Below are 9,436 nucleotides of genomic sequence, written 5' to 3'. Positions count from 1 at the left end.
TTTCTAAGAGGTTTTAAATCTGAGACTCGGGTTCTTTGCAACGGGGTCAAGAAATTTATGCCGTTAGTTAAATTGGATTACGTCATTAAAGATAAATCCAAAATATTATGGATCATGCAGTAAGTTGGATTTTCATTATTGTGCCCCCAATGAACTCTTGTGGCATTTATTTTGCAATATATTCATCAACCAATTCAATAGTGAATTGGAGAAATATACTCCCGTTTGGCCCTATTTTTTTGAAATGAAAGTAGGTGGAATAGTATTTTTTTTCTTTCGAAAAATGAGTGGTTAAAAAACAAAGAATTTTTTTTTTATCTACATATAATATTATTTTATAAAAGATTGTGCGATTAAAAATTGAAGAGAGAAAAATGAAATGAAATGAAATGAAATTTAATGGAGGCCAAACGTGGGATAGAAAGATTAAGGGTCCGTTTGATTACAAAGATGAAATTGAATTGAATTGAAAACGAATTCTAGGAAATTGAATTTCCTAGAAATTATTTTTTCTGGTAATTGTAAATTATTGTGTTTGATTGATATAATTTTTCACGTGAAAAATGTTGAAATAAAATTATTTTTTAGTGTTCGTTTGACTTTATTTTACATGAAAATTGTCGATTAAATGGATAGAATTTATTAATATTGGGGATGAAATTTGTTTCAATTGTCAACCAAAAAAATACATCAAGAAAATCATCCATCGTTCGTTTGGCTTTGTTTTACATGAAAATTGTTAGTTAAAGGGAAATATTTTTTTTACAATAATTCTTAGAATTTATTTTCATTGCCAATACACCCATAAAAAAAAAAGGGGGGAAAAAATTGCTACAGTAACTCGGAAAACGAATTCTCACCAATATAGTGAGAATTCGAATTCAAGAAAAAGCTAGAAATGCTGACGTGGCGGCCAAAGGTGGAAAATGAATTCCTTGAAAATTTTTGTCATTCAAACAGATCAAAAGTGAAAGTTGGAATTTGTTTTTCATTTGCCCTAGAAAATGAGTGGCTATCAAACATAGCATAATATTTATTTGCCCGAACAAGGATCTAAAATTCAAAAACCCTCTCTCTATGCCTTTTGACTTTTGTCCATTAAAATCTCCTTAATGCTAATTTATGTAACCTGCGTTGTCAGTTTAATCAATATGTTTAGACATGGAATTAAAGGTTCAAACAGTCAATTTGACCGTTAATTGATCAATAAAATTGAGTTTTGACCAATTTAAAAAAGTAAAAGGGTAACTTCACTATTTAACACTATAAAACAATTAAAATAAATAACTAAAATAGAATAAAAATAAATAAAAGAAAAAAAACTATTAACCTCCTTCTTTACCGCCTCCCACCTGCGCAAAGGTTAATTTCAAATTTGAATTTTTATCAAACAAAAATAATAAATTTATCATCATTTTTAAAGAGGACATAAATTGTTTTTATTTAACAAATTGGTAAAAAACATAATAATATTTACTAACTAAGGACATAAAAATAAAAGCAAAAATTAAAATAAATAAAAAATAAAGGGGAAGGGGCCCTACGCCAAACCCGCCACGTCCTACTTTAATTGGGCATGGGCATGGGATAAGATAAAAAAATGCTCGACAGAACGGGGGTAGGAATGGTCGAACCGTCCAATACTAGCCTCGTTGCCATCCTTACTGGAATGCAAGGGCGGACCTAGTAATATTGTTCAGTGCGAGCGATATTCAATTTAAGTTGGACTTTGAGTTTTCAAGACTTGAGATAAACTTTGAATTTGTCCTTTAAATTATAGTGTGCAGTATGCATTTAATTTTTTTTCTAACTAATCTATTAACTCAAAATGGATAAATTCTTCTTAAGCAAAATTAATGGGCCTTAATACCCCAAGCCCAACTGAGCCGAAGGTGGGTTCAGCAGTGCTTGCACTGGTCCAAAGGTGGTTCCGCCCCTGCTGGAATGTATCTCAATATAAAAATTGTTTCTTATTTTCAAACATGCATGTCAATATCAATCTTACATTATACATAGAGCACGATCCTTATTTAATTATTGTTTTCATAATATTTATAATTTAAAAATAAAGGAAAAGGTCCTACCAAACTCAGTAGTCCTGACAACGAAATGAACTAGAATTAAATTTATCCATTGAAAAAGGTTGGTCACCTGGTCCCATTTATTTTTCATTCTTTGGTAAAAAAATATGAAAAATATAACCGTTATTTATCATATCAAGTCATCACATTTAACTTCTTCTTTTTTATGTGGGTCTCGTAAGAATTATATTTTTCATTCTCATTCTTATAAGAATGGAAATCAAACGGGATTGTTTAAATTATCTCCTGTTTTCTACATCTTTATTGATATTTCAAATATCATTCTTCATATGTAGCATGATTGATTTCTTTCTCTTAATGGGCAACAAGGTTGATCCTCAATGTTCTATTTTGTGATCGATTAGTAAATCTATTTTGAAGGTGTTCTTTACAGTATATCGATTAAACATGATTTTTAGCTAATCGGTAAATTGGAGAAATATACAAATATTAAATATTTATTTGCATAAACCGGAATCTAAATTTCAATTATTGTGCATAGAAATTTCTTGTCAAGCTCTCTCTCTCTCTCTCTCTCTCAAATTTATGGTTCAATTTGGGCCTCTCCCTTCTAACATGCTTACCAATGTAAAAATTTGTATTTGTTACGTTTCATTTTTCTTAAAACCCTAATTTTTTCATCTTTTTCTAAAATTTGGAATACTACAAATTCCTAAATCGTACATTCTTTCTTAGAGCCTAACCTCATTAACTGTATTCTGAATTCCATCGTTATATTTGTCATTCATCCCTAAAAAATTCATTCTCTCTTAAATCCTAATTCTATTAACCATGTACCCTTAAACTTATTGTTTACCAATAAATTCTTCGTTATTCCTTGACCATAGTCATATTGACCCTATGTTGAGCTTCGAAGACCTAACACTGTTAAAATCTCCATTAAAACTAATCTTATTAACTATATCGCAAGTTAAGAAGATGATAGTTAATTAAAATTTTCATATTAACTTTATTTTAATTTTCAAAGACTACACATCCCTATATTCTCCTTTCTTTATTAGACCCTCATCGTGTAATTAGTTCCATTCTACAAGATTCACAAATTAAAAATGAAAAGCAATACAATCTTCACAATATATATCTATACATCAAACACACTATTCATTGCTTGAAACAGCTATTTATAATAATAATAATAATAATAATAATAATAATAATAATAATAATAATAATAATAATAGATTTTGATAAATATTAGTGAAATATTCATAAAAATTAATTGTTAACTTTGACCATAAACTTTTAACAACTTTTTGAGCTTTTCGGAACAAGCACCAATAGAAGCTCAGACCAATCTCGCCTATGTAAGTCATGTGCTGCCTCGGCTTTACTCACGGGCCTATCTTGTATGGAGTTCAAGCTAATGATTATGGGCCAAGCACCCTGTCAGGTAACTATTCCGTTTTATTTAAGTACAGGGTTCGGGTTCTGAACACTCACAGCATCGAGGGCGTGCGTGGGGTTTTTGGTAGTTTTTTATATAGGTGGATTCCATGCGGGACCCACTTGGTGTGGGCGTTTGTTAACCAAGTAAAATTCTTCATTTAAATTTAAAATATAGGTTTCAAAATCAATAAAAAGTCATTACCCTCCACAAGATGAAAAAACGCCTTAGTTAATTTTGACTCACCAGAAAGCAAGTCATACACACATCAAAGGGGCCATGAAAGCATTGAACAACTGTTCCTAGAAGCTTTTAAAGAAGATACCATTTAAATACAGGAATAGACTTGACAACAATAAGATATTATTTTAAAGAAAAAGAAAATCTTCAATGTTCGTGTGATTGGTTCAATTAAAAGTAGAATTATGTGATTTATATAATTGTACATTTTATTTAATGACACTTGTGCCATCTAAACTGATGTTGACACCAATTGTGCTAATTATCATTATTCCAAAACCAATATTTCTAAACCAATTGCCCGAACTTATAGCTTTGCTTTGAGTTAAGTAACATCGAATCAGTTTTCCTTAACTATTAAGTATTGACATATCTGCAGGGTTTGGACAAAAATGAAAATTCAAGGAATAATTCAGGCAAACTCGCGCATAGATGTGGTGGCAAACGTACACAATCAAGAATAAACGAACTAATGAAATCCTTTAGTGTGTGAAAGGGGTAAGAATAAGATTCTACCTAATAATTGTCTAATTCGTGGAAGTGGGAAAAAAAAAAAAGTTCTAATTTTGTTCATTTCAAAATTACTAAAATTGTACATATTTGTGTCTTCAACTTGGTATGGATAAATAATATTGGAAGTAGTGATTTGTCAAACATACTGGATAATTCCTTTGCGTGCGAAATGGATAACTGATAAGATTTTCAATTCTGAAGCGAGTAAAAGCAAGCAAAATTAAGTGTTAAATAAAATGTACAATTATATAAATCACATAAAATGTTCGTTTGACTAAATGATAAATCTGACTTAAAAGAGCTTATAATTTTTGCTCTAAGAGCATCTCCAATAGATTCTCTATTTTCAAATAGTATACTTTATAATATAGAGAGCATCTATAAACATAGAGATTAAAAATTTTGAAATACTCTAACAAACTCTTTATATTTAACACTTAATTTTACTACTTTCAAAAAAATTTATTATTTTTTCTATCTTTTATTTTAACTAGTTTTTTCTCTTGATTATTATATTATTATTTTTTACATTGAAAATTGAAAGATTTAGAATACATTTAATTATAAATAGTGTGGTTAGCTGTTCAAATTTCGATAGCCAAACTTGGTTTTTAAATTAAAATATTAATTTAAAAAGCCTTTTGGAGCATGATTTTAAAAAGACAGCATTTGAAATCATGCTTCAAAAGACTCTTCGAGTTGGTCGATATGTTGGTGTAAAAATATTACCTTGTGTTCCAAAATGAGGAGAAAAAACGACCAAATTTCTTGTCAAATGTGCTTTTAAGAGTATAAAATTCTTGTCATTTTTTGATTTTTTTAATAATATGGAAGAAAGATGAGGACGAAAAAAAGAGAGGGGGCCTTTGGATCAAACGTGGGTTAAGAAGAGAGGGAAAAGAACAAAAAATAAAAAATAAAATAAAAAATAGAAGTGGTTCTTGGGGGCAAGGTTATCATAAATGAGGGATGCGGGTGGTGATTTTTCAAATTCTGGTACACTTACTTTAACATGTCAAATCATTAATTAACGTAAAATGTGTAAGCAAGGAGTTTATAGATTTCATAGAGGTAGAAACATCAATAAGTGACAAATGCGGTAATATTGGACTATGATTCATTCGTTCTTAGTTAATGGCGGACCATCGATTGTAACGTTCCGAAATTTATTTACATTTTACATTTCACTTAGAGCTTGAATTTTGATAATTTAACTTTAATCATTAGCAAATTAATGGGTCCATGCCTAGCCTTATCACCACACTAAAATCCATTAATTAAAATAATAATACAATATATATATATGGGTTTCATTTTGTAAATCGTGTTAAATTATGTAAATTGAGTTCAAGAGAAATTTATTTTGAACTCATTATGTCAAATTATTGTGGTTAAAATGAAACTCGTGTAGTCATTTAATAATGTATCAAATCTTAATTTCCTTTGCATTGAATGGTTGACAAATGTGAAGTTTCTAGAGATAGTCACATGGAGGCATTACGTACAGACATCTGACAATTAATCAAGTTAAAATGAAGAAAAGGCCAGAGCTGCTTTATGGCCAAAGTACTATCTCCATCTGAGGCTCATCTGTGGAGGCGCTTCCTCCTAATAGCCTAACCTCTTCACATCCGAAGTCCTTTCTCTTCAATCGAGGTACTCACTATCTTTGAATAGGTTTGATAAGTATCTTCAAGAATGATTAATGTAATGCCTCTCTTAATATCAGTTTAGGAGTGTAGGGTAGCCGACTCCTTCAATATAATTAATGTATGACATGTGAGACTTCGGTTAATTAGACAAAACCACGTGGATCCGATCCAACGGTGACCACTTCGGCCTCAATACTTTAAATATCAATTTTTATAACATTGTAAAGGAAGAAAAAATAGATATACAAACTCTATTGGTTATCATAATATTGCTTCTCTCTTGATATTAATTCACTTGAGTTTGGATTACGTATATCATGGTCAAAGTGTTTGTGTTTGTGTTAGTGTGATTTCATTTTTGATATAATCGTCGGTGTTCGAATGGTGACATCTCGTGTCCAGAGCATCTCCCACATTCACGACTTCATCAACTTTTCGATCAACTCTCCTATCCAAACGTGTTGGAATTTACCATGTGGATGTGAGTATACATCTTGATATCTTATTCAATTTAACTTGTCAAATATTATATTTATCGAACACTTGCTACCAGTTTTTTCTTTTTGAATTTGAGAATTTATTTTTATTTTAATTATCTTTTTTTGGTTAGCTGTTGAAGTGGCAGAGAGATTTGCCTTTTATGGGATAACTTTGAATCTGATAACATACTTGACTGGCACATTGGGCCAATCAACTGCAAATGGGGCTGCCAGCCTGAATGTGTGGTATGGAACGGCATCGCTTTTGCCACTTTTGGGGGCTTTTGTGGCTGACTATATATAGGTCGATGCCGCACTATTATAATTGCTTCTGCGCTATAAATTTTGGTTAGTAATTCTTTTTCTCCTCCTTAATTTCTTTCTCTGTTATGGAAATTTAAGTAGATAATTAATTTCTTGAAATCATTCAACTCGGGAAATTAGGGTAGTCCTCGCATTAAAAGTGAACCCATTCAATTGTGCATTTTTTGTACTACTATTTTTTTGTTTCGTGTAACGCTCTCAGTCAGTAGTACAGATCATTCTTTTAATCCATAACAATTTTAACTTGTTTTTCTTCCTTAATATTAACGAGTCCATAAATTGAATTGTATAGGAATCGTAATGACTTTTACTTTGGGCTCAAATGGTGACAGGGACTTCGCCTCTTGACCATTTCAGCTATTTTGCCTTCTTTCTACCGCGTCACACTCAAAATGCTGCCAATGCCAAGGAATTTACCGTGTGGATGTGAGTGGATATGAAATTAGGTAACACTTCGAGTTTTTAAAATAGAAAAAATTTGGGGCGTTACATTGATAGCATGATTTATTTAGATAAGTAGGTTTATTGAACTCTCAATCTCTGGCAGTTCCGTTGTATTGTAATTTTTTTTTTTTTTTTGACTAGCTTAATTTCTAATCTTTTTCACTAACTTCTAATTTGTTCCGATTGAAATAAAAGATAATGTGGAAATATGAATGACGAGCTGCAAATTAAAGCTGATTTTTTATTATAAATCAGTCGTAAAAAATGTAATAACTGAACTGTACGTAAATTAGTATAAAATATGAGAAAGTGACGAATTCAACTGATTCATGAATTATTATAACCAGCAAAACTTACTATTATATAGTGAAGTCTATGTGGTATTTATCAAAAAGGTTGAACTTCAACCTTGAAGGCTTTCATCGTCCCGTCTCTAGAGCTTTGTGAGGGAGGTAAATCGTGGGATGTGCATCAACAGAGCAGGGAACAAGAACTACATGTACACTGCACTTACAAGGAGTCCAATTTCATGTTTTAGGAATCGAACCCCCACATTGCGGCTGTCAACAAGACGTGAGATAACCTCACACCTATCCTTTGCACTGCTAAGCTATGTCCCGGGGGCAGTCTATGTGGTATTTATCTGTTGCTTATTTGGATGTCTGTAGAAAAATATTTATTAATTATCATACAAAAATGTAGATGACTGTGTGGAAACTATTGTGTTCACAGCTTCCTTAAGGCGGGAAGCTCCACCCTACAATAGGGGGGCCCATGCCTAGGGCGCACCACATGGCCCCCCCTTTTGACCTTTTGTGGCCTGGGGTTTTTTTGCTCTATTATATATACATATATTTTGGAGCTCGCAGAATTCTTAACCAGCACCCCAAGCACAACCCTAGAAATACATAACACCAGCAGTCCATCCCTCTAGTATTGATCTTACAAGATGACTTCACCACCACCACCACCTCCAACTTCAACACCACCACCTCTAGCTTCAACTTCACCACCACCACCACCACCTCCAACTTCACCACCACCTCCAGCTTCAACTTCACCACCACACATGTCACCATATGGACAATATCCACCAACACCAGGCATGGGACCCTATGCCTATGCGTGTCAATATCAACCACCACCAGGTCCAGGCATGCCACCCCACTGGAATGGATCTCAATATCCACCACCTCCACCTCTACCACCAGCCGGTCCAGGCATACAACCCTACTGGAATGGATCTCAATATCCACCACCACCACCCCCACGTCCAGGCATGCCACCCTACTGGAATGGATCTCAATATCCACCACCACCACCATCATCTGGTCCAGGTCTGCAACCCTATCAGTATCCCCCAGCCACTGGTAATCCATACAACTATCCTATCCCACCACCACATAAGTTTAATTCTTCATCTTTCATAAAAGGAGTGGTTCTTGGGAAGTTTATCTATGGAACTGATGGTGTTGATGCTCTGATTGGAAACCTCCCTTTTCTCTCCTAATTACGTACTACTTCTTGGTAGCAATATGTCGTTTGATTTGCTGAGTGAATCCGGTGTGTGTGACATTAGTCACAAGATCTATCTACGTCAGAAACTATTTTATATGTAGAGTTGTTTATCACTATGTATTCCTTGTATGAGTGTTTGTTTACGTTCTTTTTATGGTTAATAAAGAAGTTTGGTGCTTTGGTATTATATAATTAACAAAATGTCTTTGTTGTGCATAAAACGTTGTCTCTTAAGTAGTAGCTTCAAAATTCATAATTACCATGAATATGATAAGTAATTAATCATCATAAAATTACTAAGAGCATCTTTAAAAGATTATCTATTGTTTCTTATCATGGCAATTATTATTGAATCTCCCCAATTGGTTTTGATAAACCTTCCTTCCATTGTTTTTAATATGATCATTTCGAGTATGTCGCTACATAATCATATAATAATCAAAATTTTCATGATGTAGCCGGAGATTTTTTTATTTCCTGAATTTCCCTTTACCAAGAGGTTTTCAATTTGAGACTCAAGTTCATTGCAACAGGGTCAAGAAATTTATGGCGTGTTAGTTAAATTGGATAACACTATTAAAAGATATTTCAAATAAGGGAAGTGCTAAATGTACATAATTATCTACATAATGGTATCCATAATTACACGTGGCGCTGAATCCAACCTTTAATTCAAATTTCATACTTCCACATCAACAATTGAATGATTGTCACATTGCATTATGGACACCATTATGTATAATAATTATGTAAAAGTAGAATTTTCCTTCAAATAATATA

The sequence above is a fragment of the Olea europaea genome, chromosome 15 (genome assembly GCF_002742605.1).
Source record: "Olea europaea var. sylvestris chromosome 15, O_europaea_v1, whole genome shotgun sequence".
In the NCBI taxonomy this organism is placed as follows: Eukaryota; Viridiplantae; Streptophyta; class Magnoliopsida; order Lamiales; family Oleaceae; genus Olea; species Olea europaea.
This window is presented reverse-complemented; position numbering follows the sequence as displayed.